Below are 21783 nucleotides of genomic sequence, written 5' to 3'. Positions count from 1 at the left end.
CCCCGAATTACCGCTATCTTCGAGCTGATTTCCAACCTCTAGTAAACGTTGATGATTTTGAAATTCTTTAAAATTTGAGATTTCCAACTTTAACCATCACCTCAGATTCGCAATTCGAACTCATGACAGGAATTAAATTTTCAGCTGTCGAAATTGATTACAGTGCTTTATGAGTAGTTTGTTGCAAAAATTTACGATTTTGGAATTTTCAAAACATAAAATTGAGATTTTCATTTTATAAGAAAATATACTTTTTAATTCGTAATCTCGCATCCGCTTCAACTACACTAATTAATTGAGAATGTCAAACTCAAGACAGGATTATATTATTTTCAGCTGCCGAAGTTAATTACAACGCCTTCTGAAGAGATTTGAAATTTCTGAAGGAAAATCAACTTTTGCTGTAGAGCATACAGATTGACTCGGAAATTGATTGCAATCGATTTTGAGGATTGACTAAAGAAAGATACGTGACCGATTTTCAGATTTTCATCGCTACGTACCTATTTACTCTTTATGTAGAAAATTAATACTCGAGTACTTCCAACGTTTTCAAAAATTCGATAAAAATCGATAGATCAACTTTGACAGTTCAACTGTTAGAAATTTGACTCTGAGCTCAGGGTGGAATGTTCTTTCAATGAGCCAAATTTCAGCTCGATCGGAGTTGTTAGATTGTAAATTTGTCCTCGTTGAGTAAACATCTAGAAGAAAATTTTCAAAATATCATCTTCAATTTTTCTTAAGTACTTTTCTTCAAAATCCTGCTGTTCTGAGAAGCCGCCTATAATTTTGCGTGTTGAGAAACATATGAAAATTTTTAAGAAAATTTTCCATTCATTTTCATCAGATGAAATATTGCAAGCCACTGAAATTTTCTCAACGGGTCGCCTTAGTAGGTCCGAGTTTGGCCAAAATACATAAATGAGCATTCTAAGACAAGGGATTAAGTAGTATCATAAAATATTTTTAAAATATTCCTCTATCCTCATTAATTTCATCAATAATTAGACACTCAGATATAGATCAAATAAATTGCTACTTTTTTATTTTTGAGTACCTAAATACCTATACCTATACCTGTATCCTTTTCTACCTTTCTCTTTCGTTTTTTCCAAGCACGAGAGCTCATTTCTCCTTTTTTATCAGCTTTAAGAGTGTAAGTAACTCGTGACAATGAGTTTAATTTAAATATACACAAAAGTATGCTCTTTTTCCATCTCTGACAAGCTATACGTAGTAAGTGTTGAGTACTAGACACTACTAGACAGCCATTAAGAAATAGAAAATTTTGAAAAGTGAATCTAATGCGTGTTTATAAATCATAGACAAATAGTTTCGTCTCGTATGAGTACGAGTAGGTAAGTAAGTACATTAAAACGTCAAAATGTATTTCCTTATCGCTATGGCCAGCCGTATGGATTATAGGAAATAGCATTAACGACGTGATGTCAATATACAGCGACTGTTTGTTTATTGTTCAACTAGGTAGTTTTTTAAAATACCCGATGATAAATGTTTTAAAATTTATCATAAATGTTCATTAATGACACCTTAAGTCTGTACTGATATTTACAGTAGGTGTATAAATGTAATATATTGTACATGTGTGTACTTCGTGTAGACCCGCTAGGGAAATTTGCACCTAAATTTCCAGAGGGTGTAATACAATCGCAATGAAAATTTCATATTATTGTTTAGTACCTGAATGCTCGATTATTATTACGTGTACACAATTTAGCGAACATTTATTAATAATCGGCTGGTTTTCTCTTTAGAGAACAGTCCTTAGCAAATGACTGATTCGTGAAAGGGTTCTGTGAACGTCTAAAAAAAAAAAAAAAAACGTTGTAGGAGTATGGTCTGTACTTTGTGAAAATAACGTTTTAACCGGAGGCTTTCCTAAGTGGGTGTGTTATAGTATACGCTGCAGGAGATCATTTTAACGCTTTTCTCAGACCTCAAACATATGGTAGCGATGGTATTAATGGTATTAATTGAAAAATTAATGCTAGAAATCGAGCCTAGTATTTTGTAAAATTGATACCTCGCTATGTTTACCTATGTGTGTATATCTGTATAACGCCTCAGTCAAGAGTCGAGACCTGCGTGCGTTTGATTTCTAGCATTAAATATAAGCATCTCGCTAACTCGTAATTAAATTAGTTTGCTCATAAATCCCGTCTTAGCCAATAGTTCACCAACGGATCGACATTTTCGACAGAAATTTCTTCAAATAGCCCGCAAGTAGCTCTAATTATCGCACTGAACGATTCTCATGTCTCACGATTGCTTCTAAAACGACTTTTCAAATTCATAGCAAAGTATATCCTCTCGTAACCTTCTCGGGTTAGGAAAAAAATTTATTTCCATGTCATGAATACGAGATCTACTCGTAATCTAGGTCAAAAATATTACCCAATTTAATCCTTACAAGAGCACTACTGGTAACCGTGAAACCAACGAAAATCCTACCAAAATAGCTACCTATTTTGTTTTTCGATAAAGGAAATGCGAACAATTGTGCACCGTAAAGGTCGTATAAAGATAAGCAACAGAGATCCGAGGTAAACATAACGAAACAAAGTGTTCAGAAAAAAGCCCTGAACGCAGGAAGAAATATCACGATTACCTAGTCCGATTAACTGGATTCTTGTTATTTATTTGTATTAATTAACAAACAATTACTTGCGAGTAACACTGAGCACCGTATCATTAACAAGTGGAATCGGTAGTAAAGCAAACAGCTCAGCATACAGATTAAATCCGCTACAACCGAATGCGTATTCATCATCTGAGAACGTATTAATTCAATATGCTCTGGCGGACTACTACTTGTAGGTACCTATACCTACCTATTGCTGCTGCCATCGTCACGGATCAAACAACACAATATACGCTTTTGTTATCTGCCGCGTCGGATTTCAGAACTATGCCATAATTTAAACGTTTTAATAAGATGAAAAAATTTCTGCGGATGTTGAAGAGGAAGTCGAGGGTTGTTGATGGTTACGCGCGGAGCAGCGAAGAATTCAAAGTATTTGCAACGAGCATAAGAGTTACGATGAGTGTGAAATTAGATGCGAATTCCGAAAGGGGTATGATGATCATCTTTCACCGTGTCCGTATCTCTTTGCCTGATTTAAGGGACTGGGACGTTCTTTTAGCCTTGAACTCCAAACACCAGACAGCGAAAGAATGAGTAAAAAATTTGAAGAATTTTGAGCTAACTCGAAAAATTGATCGAAATTTTAATTTAAATTTTTTCGGTCATGATCTCATCTTTTTTTTCACTGTCTGTACTGACAGGAACTAGATTAAGTTTTATGACTAGAAAAAATCTGAATCCAAAAAATTAGAAGTTTGATTTTGGTTTTATAGATCTGAAACCTAACAAAAACTACCCATAGTTGAAGAAAAATTGGGAATTTGTAGGTATAATTTAATTAAGTACTTATGTTTGTTTCATGTTGAAAAAGTCAACAAGAGAACTTGTATGTTCCTGAAAAACCAGAAAATGTGAGTACAGAATTTTTCATCTGGAAAATTCCAGGGAAATATCTGAAAATTTTAGAATTTTTGTTTTCATGTCAAACGACATTTTAATTAGATAAACTTTGGTTCTTGAAAAAAAAACACGTAATTTTTTATAGTCTCATTTTTCAAAAGTGTTGTCCTTTCTTCACTCGGGTATGTCCTATTTGATAGGTACCTAGTTTGAAGTTGTTGAAATTAGTAATGATTCAATTTTCCATTAAATGTTTTTTCCCTTTATAATATTTTTCAGCTTCAGTTTAAAGGAGATTGATGTTATTACTGCAAATTTGTTCAGCAATAAAGAGAGATTAGTCTTTTTTCGAGATTTTTTCGTCCTAATTATGCCTTCTCATTGAAGAACCAATTTTTTAAATTCCATGAAAATATTGTCCAGTAACTTTCTGTCGTATTTTCATACTTTTTTTTCTCAAATTTTCGCTGAATTATTATTGGACGGGATGTGACTATTTTTTTCTGACTATTCGATTGTTTTTTTCAAATCATTTTTTGATTCAATGAGATGTCAAAGTATTTCAGTAATAAGAATCATAGGTACATTTTATAAAATATTGTAAAAGTTGTCCTCTGGCAGATACCTAATTAATCTATCTAAGTATATCCATCCTACGTTATTAGAATGGTATTTCAATGTTTTCAATTATCCATAGGATGTCGAGGTTGGAGATAGGAAAGTTCATTTGGAGAATAAACGGTGAAAGAATAAACACTGAATAAAAATATACCGTGACTTTCCGCATGTTGTGTATCACTTTTTAAATTGAAAAAATATATGTAGGTATAAAAACAACTGTCCACCACTACACTACACTACACTACACTACACGCAAAATGATTTTACATCATTATCATTGATAACGTTTTGTATATGTATTGACCATTGGCTTTTTTGACCCAAGGTTTCGAGTCGAAGTCCCTTCAGGCGAGTAAATTTTGGTTTGAGGGATAAACGCTGCTAGCTGTTTGCGATCTCTGTTTGCAAATCTATTATGCAAGTTCATAAAGCAGTATTTCTATTAGCTTAGCGGTATATTTATGTGTCTTTTTAGAAGAAAGACCTGCACTACGAATGCTGGCTACTTTATGCCAAAAGGTGCAATAATACCGAGATGAAAATGATAAATAACTCGCAAAATGTGCTCCATCTTGTTGTAATTATTACCATCCAAACAAAGTACCTTGATATACTCGTAGCTATAAAGCTATACTTGTCTTAGTTGCGTATAATATATCGCGAATGACGTGAACTTGAAATTTTTACATTGAAATATAATGTTTAGAAAGTAGAATGACATTATAAGTTCGCGTTCGTTTTAAAAAGTGAAATGATGATCGATGATTTCATTCTTTGAAGCTTTCGTATTTCATCATTGAAAATTTATCGACGGATTTTTTCTCTTATTGTGAGATAATTAGGTGAATGACTCTTCTGCCTGGTATCAATTTACGCAATATTTTCATTCTCGACGTACAATGCGCATCCGCAAGTATCTCGTGTAAAAAAAAACAATCCACGCGACTTTGGTAGGCCTATTTCATAATGAACTAGTCTATGATTAGAATATCACCCGTGAAAAAAATGAAAAAGTAAAAGCTTCTCGGGACAACAGTTCAAATTGTCGTTAATCTGTTAACGTAGTATGTTGATGGATAAGGTCCGAGTGGTCTCATCTGCGATGAAAGACGAATAAAAGTCCTAATAACATCGTGTCATTCTACTTATTTGTATAATTAACGTCAAAACTACTACTGTCTACCCGGTTAATCCGGTTCGCAAACTTTTTTGTACTCGGATCCAGTCTAACGCTATTTTTAGACTTGAAACTCATACGGCGCGTGGTGATTTGTTAGTAAGTAATTCTGATATAATTAGACAATGATATCGATTCAACATACAGTGGTCCTTTTTTCTAGCTGCGTAGGTTACGTAAAAATGGTCCATTAAATTACAAAAATTTACAAATTAGGTCGTGAGAAAAATATTCGATATATCGAATATACTTCAAATTAACTTTATTATTTCGTAGAATTTTTATACATATTAATTGGGTGACGTTTTGTAATTGTTTGATTAAAATAGGCCCACAAAAATTCAGAGTAAAATTTTGAAATCAGACCAGTAGAGCAAAAACTACCTAGGTTGTTGAATTACTTCTGGCTTGTCGTTTGTGACCGTTCAATGTTTTTTTTTTCCGATAAATTCCGCGGAATTGTTCAACTTTTTATGTAAATTTGTTTCAGGGAAAACATTTTTTTTTTCATTGAATCAATGGCGGATTTTGAAATGTAAGATTTGGGAAGGGGGTTGTTATAGCTTTCATACCTGAATGAACCGTGGCTCAACCAAAAACCACATCCTCAGCATAGGCGTACCTTATGCGAAAAAAAGAAAACAACTTTTCATGGCGAATAAAAATGAAGTTTTGCAACCCCCCTCTCCTAAAAAAAAAAACAAAAAATGTTCTTTCTCCAAAAAACAAAAATTTCGAGAACTCCAAGGTTTGAATTTTAAAAATTTTGACATTTCATTTACTTCTCCAGTTCTATGAATTTGTGCTCTTATTCTAAAAGCGTCTTACCTCTCCCTTTCCTGCTTTTTTATAGAGCTTATGCTTTAAAAAAAATAAAAAAATGAATTCATTACCCATTTCCTCTTTTAATATTCCTATAAAAAAAACTGAAAATTTTTGTGATGAAAATTAGATTTCTTCATTTTGAAAAATGAAGAAAGAAGTACGAAGTGCTCCATACGAAACATTGCAACCGAATAATCCTTTTATTTTATTCGCAATGAAATTTGTATCATTTTTGAACTGATGATAATTAGATCTCCATGTTTGGAAGTACATATTCTTTATTGCTTCTATAACTTTCAAAAATGCATCATTTTCTATTTTTATCAAGTTGAAAAAAGAGGTCAAGGCCACTTACTCCTCCTTCATTTCTCCTCCCCTAAAATTTGCCTCTAATTTTTTTTTAGCATAAATACATTTTTATGTGGGAGCGGGGTTACTGGTTAGTTATGCCATATGAAGGAAAAAAACGATTTTTTTCAATTCCTAATTTAATTGAATTTGCGGAGGGGGGGAAATAAAATACCAGAAAAACTGTGCTCAAGGTCTATGCAGATGTTTTGAAAAGGTCCTGCAAAAGTCTTGCATTTTGATTTAAGGATTTTGTGTGACGCCCTTGTTCCAAATTTTTTTTTCAAATTGAATTTTATTTTTTGATTTAATTTTTGTATTATTTAAGAAAATTTTCTGTGCAGAACTTCAGATGTAGGAATAGGAAATAGGTGTAATTATTGCAACAAAAAATACTTTGCGATTGTGGATAAAAGTGAGAATTGAAAGATCGCAGCGGTTGATTATTCTAAATCAGTTGCACATTTGGAAAATATCTACATATCTTGATTCTTGATAAATGATACGATTCCCCATTTCACGGATTCACACGCGTGCATAAATAACAGAATCGTTATTTTTGAAACCACGTTGTTGTATTTTTTTATACACGAATATTTTAATCAGCCTACGTTTGTTTTCCATATTACGTATTTGTTACCTTTTACTGATCATTTTTTTCGTTTCATATTGTTGCAGAATTCAAACTCAACCGAGTTAATTTGCTGACGCAGAATTTACCCAACGTGACCAGACAACTGTAAGTACCTTTTAGATACATTACAATTGACGCTTTTATGTTAAATGTCGTGATTTGAAACAATGTAACAAATGTTTTGCATCGTATGCGATTTTGAATATACCTACCTACATTTACATTCATACCTACTTGGTGCAGTGTACTCACGCAAGTATGAATAGAGTAAGTGGTTGAGTATCTATCCTGATAGGGTGTTTGAACGCTGTACTCGGGCTGAGATGGTCTATCGTAAATACTTGCATATTATACTCGCAGATGTTCCTATTGGATCACAGGAAGACATTTCGAATTCTATGCACTGCTCTATTTTACATAGAATTTAAATACGAAGATATGTACTTGTATTTGATGAATAGTCGATTAAGGATTGAAATCACCTGTATGTAAGCAGTTCTGATAGCAGCTCATTATTTCAGTTTTTTCTCTTTTTATCTTTGCATTATAAGTATCGATGTTCTATTAGTAGGGCAATTTGTATCTTTGAGGACAATTAGGCATATGGAGTGTCATCGTAAAATGGTGCATTTTATCAATTTATAGACCATAACTTTCAAATTAAGGTAATTAAATCCAGTTTACGAGGATTAATTAATATTCGAAGAAGTTTGGTCGAACGATTACGTAAATAATTCGATTTGAGCGCTTTAAGGTACGTCGAAAATAAACGGAACAAAACTAGAGTTACCGCACCATTTATGCGGACAAGCTGGAAAAAATAATTAATAAAAAAATACCATATAGCAAGCGCAAATAACTATATATAGAGAAAGCGGTTTACCAGCAAAAGAATTGGGTATACTGAAGAGTTTTTGGAAAAACGTGCGATTTTTTGCGCGCGCTTGCTTGTTTAGTCCAGTCTTGAGTATCTAATTCAAGATGAATTATAGATTCGGCAATTTTATAGCTACCGGTTAATATATCTCGTACATTGTAAATACTGGTTCTAATGATTTCGATGGGTGTTTTTTTTTTCATCGCGTATAGGTAAATTTGGATTTTATTTCGCGGTAGATTTATGAACCGGATGCCTCTTAGAAGAATCTATTTGATTATCTTATTTTTACTGCATGAACGAAATGGCAAATAAACCTACCTATTTTGCTGATAACGTGCGTGATTCCCTGGCGTGAAATTGGCAATAAAAAAATCATTTATGTTTGTCGTATATGGCGAGTGAAGAATCTTTACAAATTAGTCGCTAAATTGGCTCTGGAGTATAATTTTTGCAAACGTGCTATACATATAATCTTTTCAATCACTCTATATTGAATTCAGTTTTCATTCTCTATCCCTTTTTCTCTTTAAAAAAATTTAGCTTCATTCAATACTTCAAAAAATTTTGTAAGTTTGGCTTGTTTTCTCGATTTTATGAAAGCAGAAATGACAAAAAAATTGACATCACTGCGTTCCAAAATATTTCCTTAATTTCAGGAATAATATGTTTAAATATTTTGATTCGATTAAAAAAATTTTCAAAACACCAATTTACGAAAAAATATTTAATTAAGCGATTTGCAAATTTTTAACCGCTCAGTAGAACCCTAAAAGTGGTCTTGTATTTTGACGGCAATAACCTGGAGTGACGCAGAAACTGAACTACCACTTTAATTTGGGACTGGGCTGTTCTACCCGAAACAGGTTGGGTAACGATAGAAGCGAAAAAACACGATTTTTTCCAAAATGTTTCCTCGTTGAGGGTCCAATTCGCCCCTCCAGAAGCACCTCCGCTACTAAAAAAATTTTCTGAGTAACTTTCAACTGAAAATGAAGATTTTTGCTGAATTTGGTCAAAGTCCATCGACTTATTTTTTAGAGAGGGGGTGGGGGTGATCACCCTAATGTGCCTACTTGTGAATACAATTTGAACTGTAACCTTCATTCATCTGCATTTTTCAAGAGTAAACGTGGGGAGGGAGAGGTGAACGAGAAAAATGGTAACAATGATAAATACTCCTTGAAAATTACTTTTCATAAAAATACTGCTCTGCAGCATTCAAGATTTTTCATAGATGGATTACGAGGAAACTAATCGACAGTTTTTTTCCCATCTCGCGTAAATAAATGTATCAGTCGATTCTAGGAATAATAATTTAACGCGATGAAATTTGTAACAATATGTACTTGAGCTCGCAATGAAATGTGATTAGTCAGAAAATGAAAGGAAAGGTGACATTTGTTTTTGAAAATTATGCCACGAACGATGGTCAAATGTTTTAAACTCGTTGATTATAATTAACTACTATCACGACAACCTTAATCGTCAATCAAACAATACTCAAAAAAAATCCTCTCACCTCAGTATGTATGTACATGCCTACTCTTAGCAGCTTCTTTTTGAGTACGTATTAGCTAATTTAACGCCCAAGCTAGGCACCTATGTTTACTTGAATCGGTTCTCAATGTCAATGATGTTTGAATTTTCAAGAAGACCGTGCGAACATACCTACGCTTATTTCTCAATATTTTCATTAAGTGATGCGTTTAATTGAATCAGTGAAAGTGTTAGGCGATTGTGCTTTGTTGCCGAGTGATTAACCATTCATTAACTCCTCACACCGGTAATTATTAAAACGTCGCGGTGTAGACCACGTAAAATATACATAGTTGGTTACCAAAATACACGTATTTACTTAAGTAGGTATACGTGGTGTACGTTTGCTCTGATATAAGCGTATTTGAGCAGCGTAGGCCTAAATGTGATTTAAATGATTCAAATTTCGAGTAGATAGCCTATACGTATCGCATTATCGAATTGATTGAAACATGATGGACCTATGTTTCTTAAAAATTTAATCAAACTATAAGTACAATTAAATCATGGAAATTGTGGGAAAACCACGGACGTTATCGAGTATTTAAAAAAATACACATACAGTGAAAGTTCAAACCTTCCCCACACGTTGTAGTGGTAATTAGGCAATAATGTAACCAACGTAATCTTCTGCCTTAGCTTAGAACGTAATTATACGTGCGTACATAGGTAAGAAAGTACAAAAATATGGTTAATATTTTTGGCTTACATTTCCGGTATTGGAACTCGTCAAAAGTCAATTTATCGTTTGAATTTTCGACTGGACAAGTGCAGCAGCTAAAAGCTGACATGTCATGGAGCTAGTACATACATATGTATAATAATCAGTAGCGTACTTTCTCTGTGATGTATTTTTTTTTCTGTTTTTAAATAAAATAATTGGATTCTATGAAAATTCTAGCTATGTGTTTTCGTTTTAAGTAAACATGCGACCAATTTGAAAAAGAAAAAATTGATGTATAAAATAATGTACGTAGTTATGATTGAATACAAACCATTCGTACGTTTACAGTTCAACTTTCCAGCTTTAAATATGTAGAGGTACTTTGGTATGTACCTATTTGATAATAGATACGTGTAGATGTTTTTTTTTAGGTGAAATTTAATGTACGGTACATCTTTATTAATAACGAGTAGTGAGTGATTTAAATTTCATGACGTATATGAAACTTGACACCACGGCCAATAAATAAGTGCGAATGAGTTTGATTTATACAATTTCATCGAACCGTTACTTCTCTCGTTAATCTATGTTATCGCATCGGAAGCCAAATTTACCGACTTTCATAATTACCTGTTTAGAAATAAGTGTACCTACCTAAGTGTACCTATGAAATGTGGGCGAAAATCGTGAAGGCCTTGTTCTAATGATTCGTGATGTTCGTGTACTATATGCGGAAGCAATGTCCGATGAGTATTTGTATCAATATACTCCAACATTTCAAGTAGGTACTTTTTTTAAAAATGCCTATACAGTGTAATTGCAGCCTCCTAGCATATTCAGTCGTCAATGTGTACTTAACACATTTTTAAATGGTTTTATTGCTTATTAAACTACGAGTATTATAAGCTGAATCGTCGTGAAGTTTTGCTATACTCGTATAAATAGATGCATCATTTTATAGATACCTATAAATATTTTTGCTTTACCTTCTAGTTTGAAAATTGTATAGATTTTTTTTTTTTAAATCAATTAAATCATCCAATATTACAATTTTGGAAAACTGAAAAAAATATTAAGAAATAATTTTTTGAACTTTTTTCAATTTTTACTTTTTTTTTGTGATCAGATGTCTGATACTCGTAGATCAAGTCCTGCATGTATTGGATGAAAAAATCCCTATATTTGACAAATTGGTATCTACTTCAAATCAAAGAAGTTCAAAAGTCCACATTTTTGATTCAAAAGTAGGTACTGCATTTTTTTTATTGAAAATTCAAAATTTCAATTTTTCCTCATTTATTGTTTGAAGCGAGTGATTATCGAGTCACGTTTTACTTTGTGTTGAAAATTATATCACTGATTCGTTGGCTTTGGAAAAACACTTTTAAATGTTAATGTCAAGCTGTTGAGGGGGGGGGGGGATTTGAGGTGTATTGAGCTCAAAATCGTGCAGGAATTTTGAAATGATTTCACAAAAATCCTTAATTTTTTTTGGAAATTTCATTCATCATCCTATATTTTACATTTTGAAAGGTGGTAATCTTTGAAAGAACCTGATGTTCAGAAATTGAATTTTATAGCAGAGCGTTAAAATGACAGCGCTTTTTGAGGATAGTATCAAAATTTAAAGGGACAATTTTTGACTTTCCAAAATTTTTTTGAGTGTCTTTGTTTGAAGTAAAGTGATCAAAGATGACTAATTACCTAATAAAAGAAATTCAAGAATTTTGAAAAATTTGATATCTATCAATTTTTTTTGTACTGATGCGTATTACTTTGCAGTACAAGAAGACGAAATGAAAAAAATATGGATTTAAAAGGTGGTGGTGTGATGGAATGTATTTCGAGATTGCCTCTTTTATCATTGTAAATTTCCTATAACTCTAAGTCTAGTCCAACAAAGTTACCACTGGTAAGAGCAAATAAAAGAAGTAATAGAAGTACCGAAATCAGTAAGAACAACATCGTCCGTAGTAGAAAGGAGGGGAGCAAACGGCAAAACAAGTGCATCTTGACTGATTGGTTTTCTCTCTGTTAAAGTTTCCTTATATTAATAGACTAGTTTTTTATGCAATGTGAAGATGAAATTTACGTCATTTCGGGATAAATTTTTTGAATTTTAAAACATTATTTTGTAGTCGATGGCTTGCATTTTGGAAAGTCTCCGACAATATTTTTTCTGGTTGGTTACGAAATTTATTGCGAGAAGATTGAAGTTGGTCCGTAAAAGAAAAGTGGACTGGGTATCTCTATTTTATTACTTTTTAAATTCATTTTCATTTGAAATTTACTTACCCATATGAGGGGTAATGGAAGATAAGGGGTTGAATCGCCTTCAGATTTGATATTTTCGAGGAAAGTGAAAGAGAAAATGTTGGGAAACTTATGACTAACAACTTAATAAGGGAATACATCGATTACTCAGCCATTGATTTTTATTATTTTTTTAACCATCGCGGTAGAAACCTTTAGAACAGGTGTCTCCCCCCCCCCCCCCAAAAAAACACCTGACCAAACAGAAAATTTAATGGTCATTTCGAGTTTTGAATTTTTCAAAATGATCCAAAAATTGCATGAATTAGTGAAACAATTTTATGGCCAGTTAATGTGTATTTTTGGAACCAAATTTTGTCAAACAAAAAAAAACGAAAATATATTGAAATGTGTGATTTGGGAGCTACAACTACAACTTTGGGAATCCTTTCAAGCCATATTCCAACTTCTGATGCGTTCTGAGAACCATTCATCAGTCATCCCATGAGTGAGGACAAGTGCACTTCTCAACATTTTACACACTTGTCACGTTTATTAAAAAATTTGAGTCCCCAAAAATATGTACTACATATTTTCCCCACTCGTATATTAAAGTTAAGTAGGTCTTTTGATACGATGACAATGCAAATACTTGTGATCGCAGATGTTTTCATCAATTCGTGCAGTTTTTGGTCTAAATTTATGCATTGCGTTTTTCGAGCATTTTCAAAACAAAACTTCGAATAATCTCTGAAATATTTGACAAATTCTGGCATTTTACCGTATGTTTACTGAACTAAATGTAAACATCAATTTGATTCATTTCAACCTTCAATGGAACCAGAATCAAGGATAAGTAGAAATCAAAATGGAGATAGGTAATTAACCTATGTTGAAAGGTATCAAAATCTTACCAACATAGAAGTCAATAAAAAAAAGAATATGTCTGCACTTCAAAAAAATTTCAGATAGGTTTACGCATAAAACGAAAGCTGAGAAAGATAAAAACAAGTAAAATATAGGTATTTTTCATAAGAATGAAGAACGATAAAAAAAGGGAATAGGTAGAGGCAAAGGTATAGACAGCATAAAGTTAACAGCATGTAAAAATCCTAAGTACCAGGCCTAATATTTATCAGCAGTGTACATACAAGATTTATACATCAAACTTTACCATTACGATTACATTACCGTAACAGGAAATGTACAACCCACAGGCTACAAGTAAGAGAAAAAAAATTTCGTAATATCATAGGCAAAATAATACGAATGTACTTCGCCATTTAGAATGCATTTCACAGATTAATTTTTTTTTAATTGAAGAGCTCATTACGAACCGATAATTTCAGTCGAAGAAAAAAAATTACGCTAGATTTTATGAGAGTGTAGGTTAGGTATAGGTACCTTCGTTACAAAGAATTCGAACCCTAGCGAGGCGTCCAATTTTCACAAACCGCACTAGGCAATATTGTATTACACAACGCAACGTTAAAATTTGCCATTAACAATACCACTATATCATCGAATGCGTATTGTGGTAATATAATAATCAACGAGAACGCAATAAACACGTATAATATTAATTTTTTCGTATTACTGGTTATTCAGGAACACCAACTGTTCATCTTGAGAATGCTCAGTGCATGAGTAAGTCTCAAGTACTCGTACCTAGCTAGATTTTTGATACCTATCCTATAATTAGGCTACCCTAAACTCGATGGATGGCCATTGCACCTGACAACTATACGAGTAGATACCACCATCGTAATCAGATCATAAGAAGACATAAATCATTGAACTTATCACGTCCGGCCAATTTCAACTTTTTGACAATACCTACCTTGCCCTCTCACGCGTTAGGGACTTGTTTGTTCGCTCGATGTAATGCCCCTGCACCTATGTGTAAGTTTATGTATACACTAAATCATCATATTATTTTGTTTTGCGATATTTCACACATTTTACGCTACATCAGGTGATTCAAGTTTGACAAGCGCACAGGTGCGCAAAAGTGTTCGGTGCTCTTCGTCGGCACATATTCTTTCGTACTTATTGCGAAACTGGTTTTAAACGGTTTCATTGACTTCTTCCTTTCTTTTACAACCATAATCCATGGGCTAGTTGTCGGCTAGATAATTAACCGTTACCGTACGAAGAGTATACTATATTAATCGGCGAGATTTAATCATATTTTCAATTGAATCGGCTACACACAAAACACAGACAGGGAGAAAAAGCGAAGTTGAAAAAAAATGGTAGGTATACATATATTCAAATGTTAACCTATTTTTAGATGGTATGGTCGTTACGCGTCGTCGGACATTTTAAATGTTACAAATACGGAATCACTTTTTCATCGCGTATCGACATAGGCATTTTTTTCAATGTTGTTTTTTCGGTAGTCGTTAAGATAAACATCTTTTCTGGTCGGCGATATTACACGAGCATTAGATTTTATGATAAGAACTTTATAAAGAATGGTTGCATAAATAGGTATCTCATTCAAAATTTATACTTACCTATCATATACGGGAGTAAATTAAAAATCAACTTATACTAATTATGAAATTGCATCATACACATCAATTTATGAACTCGATGATTGAAACAATTTACGACTGAAGAGTTGGTAAATCGGTAATAAATCATATCATTATTAGATCAGTCACTCAGTCACAGGTTTTTTTCGTTTTTTTCAGCAAAGCATGAGAACCTATGGGGTAGCTCCCAAAATAAAATTCAGCTGCCTAAACTGAAAATTCAAGACAGATTTTTAAATTAACTAAACCCAGTTCGGAAATTGAATAAAATATTGATGACAAAATTGAATGTTCAATTTGTATCCCAGAAAACTTCATTCTTTATCACATTTAGAGCCCAAATTTCGACACGAGTGGAGAAAAACATTTTTTTGAGACTCCGAGCTCTTCAAAAAAACTTGTAAAATGTGGAAAAATACGTTTTTTCTCGTTTTTCTCAAAAAATATCCTGTTAGCTAGAAAAAGTCCTAGAAAGAAGATCCCCTGAGTTGTAGATGTCGAATCGGCCATTTTGTGATTTTAGGAAAAAATTTTTGAAGAAATTTAGACCAGAAAATGAAACTTTTTTTCTCTTGTTAAAAGTGGACATTTTGAAACACATTGGTACTTGAAATAAGATCTATATAAAAAGAGAACCCAGTTTCCGCCTAATCGCACATTCTGAGATTTATACATTTTTTTTTTTTTTTTGAAAAAATGTTGGCTAAAAAAGTGCATTTTTTCACTCATGTCAAAAGTGAACATAAAAAAAGATTACTTGAGTCGAGATTTTGAGGAGATTTTTTTGAAAAAAAATGAGCTGACAAAAATACCATGCCGCTATAAATGTGATTGTTATTCAGATGTGATCGAAATGGGAGTTTCCAGAACTGATGACAGACCATTTTGATTTTTTCTTGAATTCAATAAAATTGTCAAACTAACAAGAGAGGTATCCCAACCAACAGAAACATTTTCGAACCTTGCAAAACTACATACCAATATCGAAAGAACCTGCAAAGATACGTTTCCAGCCGAAATTTCAAGTGTCAAAGTGCATGTTTCGATTTTTGGTAAATTTTAAAAAATCAAATTTGCGCCAAGGCTCCGGTCTCCCTTCAGAACGAAAATTGAAAAAAAAAGAAGTGAAAATTTTACCAAAATCTAGAAAACTGGAATTTGATTTGTATGCTATTTTCTACCTTCTTCCAAATCCATTAGAAACAGCATCGAATCATTTTGAGCAGTTCTGGAGCCTCCAGCTAATTTTGAAAAGTTTAAAATTCTACAAAATTTTACCCAATAAAGTTTAAAAACTGAAATTGATTGTATACCATAACTTCAACATGCTAAGTTGATTGAAGCTGGATTCAAGCTGTTCTGAAACCTTCAGCAAGTTTTTGAAAACTGCAGATTTTGAAAAAGTGCTATAAAAACTACACATTTCAACTTTGAACACGATTGGTTATTTTTAGTGATCCACTTACATAATTGATTATTCTCCATTTCTCCAAAATCAGTTTTTGCCGATTCGGAACCGTTTGTGTTTCAAAATTTTCAATGATGAAATCGCTAGAGAAATGCCTACATAAATGTGATTCTGAACCAATAGAAACTGATTTAGGAGAAATGATGTGTAATCGGTTAAGTAAGTCGCAAACAAGCGTCAATCGTGTGTAAACGTAATAAACATTTTTTTGACCATTTTTATGGAATTTTTTGAAAATTTGAAATTTGTTAAAATAAACTGGAGGCTCCAGAACGGTGTGAAAACATCACCTGCAGTCAAGACAAAATGTTGGTATTGGGGTGTAAAGTAAATTTATAGTTTTTCAACTTCATTGAGTCACAATTTGTGAAAATTTCAACATGAAAAAAATCTGCTGGAGGCTCCAGAACTACTCAAAATGTTTCGAAATCGTTCCCCATCGATTCAGGGGTTTTCTTGTCCAATTTAATATTACTTTTTTCGCATTTTTGATTTTTTGACCTTCAGTTAATTTTTTAAAAATTCCCCAAAAATCGAAAAATTCACATAAGTGATTGAAAAGCTGTGAGAAACACGCACATCTTATAGGTAGATTAGATACTCTCTGTGACTCTGTGTAGAGAAAGTTTACGACTTATAAACCCAGATTGAGGTTTTCAGACTTTTGGAAAATGTTTGAAATGGTGGAAATAACAGGTTTTAATTGAAGTATACGTTTCCAAACGGCACTAAGTACGGTTGTAACCAAGACCCTTGGTCACAATATATCTTGCGTTGCATCCTCAGAAACCTTGAAAATGATGAGTAACTCTTGAAATAAAATTTAAAAATGACAAAATTTTTCAATTTTTTTTTTTTTTTTTTTTTTTGTAAAAAATTATTGTACTTACTTACAGTAGACTTCCGCTTATCCGGACAGCCGTATTATCCGGACGAAAAAATATTCTCCTTATTATCCGGACTTTTTGATTATCCGGACAAAATCCGTGTTATCCGGACAATCATACACAAATTACTTACGAGTACATAGTAAAAAAATTTTATAATCTTTGTTTTTAATTGGTTTTTCTCTATTTTTTGAAGTAATAGAATTTATCCCTTGCACGTTTTATTAAAAATTGCAAAATACACCATTATCATCAAAAAAACAGTCATTTTCTACCAAAAATTCAACCAAAAAGACAATAATCCGTATTATCCGGATTTTTGCTTATCCGGACAACCAAATTCCCCAGTTAGTCCGGATAATCGGAAGTCTACTGTACTTACTAATGGGCTACTTTTGTTATTTTAGGAACTCTCCAAAAATCCAAAAATGACCATATACTTTCTAAAGAATTGCAAAATGATCGTCCTTATAACTTTGAGTGTACTTTTCAAGTCAACTTGGGCTAATAGAAACATAAGTTCCTGATATGTACCTAGCTACCTACCTACATACTCGTAATTAGAAAAATTTGCAAAGTGTCATTTTTATTTACCTAGCTGAAGTCAAACTTGCATATCGTACATTCAATGGCTTGTAAAAGTCACCATTATTTATTTATTTCGATGTTTGGCACACGCTTATTATTGTAGGTACCGAAGTAGTTGCATTTTACTATGGTAGTTAGAGAACATGTTATCAATGAATACGAAAATTAGAATGTATGTACTTGGCTCTTCTCCAACTTAACTATACAATATGTACACACATACTCGTAAATGTGAAATGGAAGCGAGACGCGATACGAATTTGTCTGTGAATTTGTCAGAGCATGATAATAGTCGTAATGTACGGGTACGTATACCGTAATATGACGTGAGAACTTCGCGTGGGGTGTAACGTACTGTATTAAAACTCATATTCCTCCAGACCTACCGAGTCGTGTTCGCGGATTATTTCAGTATTGTCAAGCACGACTTGGAAAGATCGCAAAACGTAAAATTGGATGCGAGTTTTTTCTTTTATTTTACCCAGGTAACTGCATTTAACGAGACACACCTATTAATCAAGGTCGGTAATTGTAACACTAACACTTAAAAAACACTTGTTGCAACTTGGCTGTTAGCTAGGGAGGGCTATACCACTGCGAAGTCATTAAACTGATACTTTATGGAAATGACCTTCGATCATGTAAATAGAATGTACCTATAAGTGATTATTTTTGTTTATGTTCGATTCTGGCCGATTGTGGTATTGTTTTTCTTTGATTTTTTTTCCAAGTCGTGAAAATTAGCGTGAGAACTGATCGTTGACTATTGTCTCGTGTATTGAGAGTTATATCTGAGCTGATATTTTGTACGAAATTTGACTCAAGTTGGTATTTTTTCAAACGTGTACATTGAATTGTAACAGATGGATAGGTAATTGGGTAATTACAACTTGGATGTCCTTACGTATAGAAAATTATACCGATATTTTAGATCGCCGTAGGTCATGTCCGAAACATATACGGGGTGAGCTTAAAAATAAAAGTAATTTAAAAACGAACCCGACGATATAATTTACACGTTAATTTGTTCGATGTACATTACGTGCAGTATGTTGTAATGGAGAATGTAATTGATCGATGTGTTTTACTAACGTGTTCGGAACTTCGAAATCGAATCAATAGCCTAATGTATTTTGGAACGATACTTAAGTAATGACTTGAGAATGAGAAACAGGGGATTTCTCTTTAGAGGATTTTTCGTAGTAAGTATTCAAAGTGACAACTGTTCGACATGACAGGTGCAACATGCTCGTGTCAAAATTTTCATCATAATTATACTCGTACCTGTGTCGCGATTCATTTGGATTTGATTTTGGAATGGGGCATTTGCATGTGTAAAAAAAGCACCAATTTTCAACTAGATGGATTTGTAAAATTATTGTGTTCATGTTCGATTAATCATTCGAAATCGAAATCCGCGAGTTAGAGGTTTTGAAACATGTGGTTAAGTGTTAGTCGAAGTGTGAGACACTGGACTCTGTATCAATGATCGGTAAATGGTAGGTAATGTATAGGTAACTTATAACACGTACAAATGTACATATGTACCTTTCTTTGTTTCATATTTATATCTAAGTTTCATCAATTGAATAGGCGTGTCGAACCTCTGAAATATGTATCCGATTGTGGTGGCGATGTTGTTGTTTTTTTGCAATATTCTACACGATTTATTCAAGGTTACAAGCAATCCAATGTTAACGCATAGCAATAATAATGCGTGATATATTGTAACTTTTTGGAAAGGTGTAAACCCACGGAACGGAAAAACAATTCATTACTCGATTATCGATATTTATTCCGAATATGTGCATCTTTTTCGCGAGTACCTAGACCTACGTTCGCGTTCGATGTGAGATCACTCAGATCAAATGGAAAATTATTAATGGCGAGTTATCAATAATATTGATGTAGGCCAGGGTTTGTAAAACTTCTAAAAAGACTGGGTGTGGAAAAACATAACATAGGTCTATACGTATAAATGTTACGAAAGTCATGTTCAACTATACCAATTCGCCAAAAGTTATCCCTCAAGTGGTATTGAAATTTTTTACTGCGACGAGACGACCGACCAACGTTCGTTTCGTTCCTTCCTTCGGTACTTATTACAGCTGATCTTTTCCTTTTGATAAAGGCGTTTCCTTGCCGGCAGCTGTTATCATTCGAATGTTCTGCGATGGATTTCAAGGATTTTTCAATATAAATTAATAATATTTCGAACGTATTTTCGAATGTTGTCTGAGTAGATGAGTGGATGGAGAGAGGGTGGGAGAATGGAAAATTCAGCGGTTTGGCGTTTGGAAATACTTCGGTACTTTCAAATCTCAATGATGATAAAATTTAAACAATCTTTCGCCCACTTTGTAGATGGATTCTACTCCTTATTATTTTTAATATCTCTTAAGTCTCACCCTTTACACAGACATTACATTCTTACATTGCCTCCCATTACTTATATTTAATTAGGTACCATGAATTTTGAGCTTAGAAACTTCATGAAATGGCATTCTCATTTTTTATTGTGTAAGCATGTTACCATTTTACGAGGATTCAAATTTTTTTTTTTGAGAACTTGGACATTTTCATAACCTGTCTACTTCGATTTAGCTGAAATTTAAAACACCGATAGAATATGGCACTCAAACTCTTGAAACCAAATTTCGAATTACCGAAGTAGATGTTCTCGTTTTTTGGTGAATTTTTTGAAATTGCAAACTCACGAGTACCTGAGGATGATGTATCAAAATTTGTTTGGAAAAGGTTACTCGTCGGATGAAAATTCTGAAAATCTCAATCTATGCTGATTTCGGTACCTGATTGATAAAAACTGGTCGTAGTCAATTCAGAGAATCAACTTGAGAAAGTAAAATGATTTTATGCAGAAATTAAAAGATTTTGGAATTTTTTCCGTTCACGACAACTTATTTTTAGAAAGTAGATTTTTCTATTCAATACTCTGAATTTTCTGCTCATCTGCCTCAACAGACTCTCAGTATCGAACTTTCCATAAAATTAAAGTTTTAGCTGCCCAAAATTCCTAATATCGACGTCTCCTTGAGCAGAGTCAACTTTGGCTAGAAGCTCTAATTCGGCTCGAAGCTCATCGCGATCGATTCAGACAATGTCAAAATTAGAAGATTGAAAAAAGTGTTTGGAATTTTTTATAAATTTTTTCAAATTTCCGATTTGAAAAACATTGCACTTTTTAACTCGTTACCATGGATTTGCTATTGATGGGAGGATTAAATTTGCAGCTGTCGAAACAGATGACAAGAAAAGCATCAACCTGTGCTGTAGATTCCAGATCTGCTTGAAAATGGTGGAAATAGATTCGGAAATGCGATCGGCTTTAGGTGTGGAAATTGATTCCGGAAGGGGGTCGGTTTTAGGGGTGGAAAAAATGTTGAGTGACTTTTTGCAAAAAATGCCAATTTTGAAATTTTTTTAAATTTGAGATTTCCGACATGTGAAAAAATACTCTTTTCAACTGTCACCTTGGATTTGCGATTCACTTGTCCAAATCAGTTCGGAATGTCGAACTTATGGCAAGATTAAATTTTCAGCTGTCGTAGTTGATTGCAACGGCAGCTCAAAATTTTGTTCAGAGTTCTGGGTGACAATGTGTTCTTTCAATGAGCGGAATTTCAGCTCAATTGAACTTGACAGGTTTTAAAGATTTCCTTGTAAAATAAAAGACCAAAATTTTTTATGGAAAAAATTTCTTTGAAGAAAAGTCAAACGGTGACCTTAGATAAGGGTGGGCAACTCCGTTCAAAAACCCGAATTGTTATCGAATTTCAAAAATCACAGATACCTATAACATTTTCTTGATCTTCGCCCAATTTTTTCGACCTTTT

The 21783-nt window shown here is 33.2% G+C and overlaps 2 protein-coding genes across 4 annotated transcripts in view; one reads left to right on the top strand and one right to left on the bottom strand.

Moving 5' to 3' along the window:
* LOC135838394 (centrosome-associated protein 350-like) overlaps positions 1-21783 on the top strand; it is a 122833-nt gene that overhangs the window by 54673 nt on the left and 46377 nt on the right. For all 3 annotated transcript variants that reach the window (XM_065354006.1, XM_065354004.1, XM_065354005.1), the window contains one exon: positions 7158-7218. The gene's annotated coding sequence lies outside the window, so the exon portion shown is untranslated. The remainder of the gene's footprint in view (positions 1-7157; positions 7219-21783) is intronic.
* The window catches only part of LOC135838396 (angiopoietin-2), a 90201-nt gene that overhangs the window by 54246 nt on the left and 14172 nt on the right, over positions 1-21783 (bottom strand). The window lies entirely within an intron of this gene.

This window comes from Planococcus citri, chromosome 3 (assembly GCF_950023065.1).
Source record: "Planococcus citri chromosome 3, ihPlaCitr1.1, whole genome shotgun sequence".
Lineage (NCBI taxonomy): Eukaryota > Metazoa > Arthropoda > Insecta > Hemiptera > Pseudococcidae > Planococcus > Planococcus citri.
This window is presented reverse-complemented; position numbering and strand designations above follow the sequence as displayed.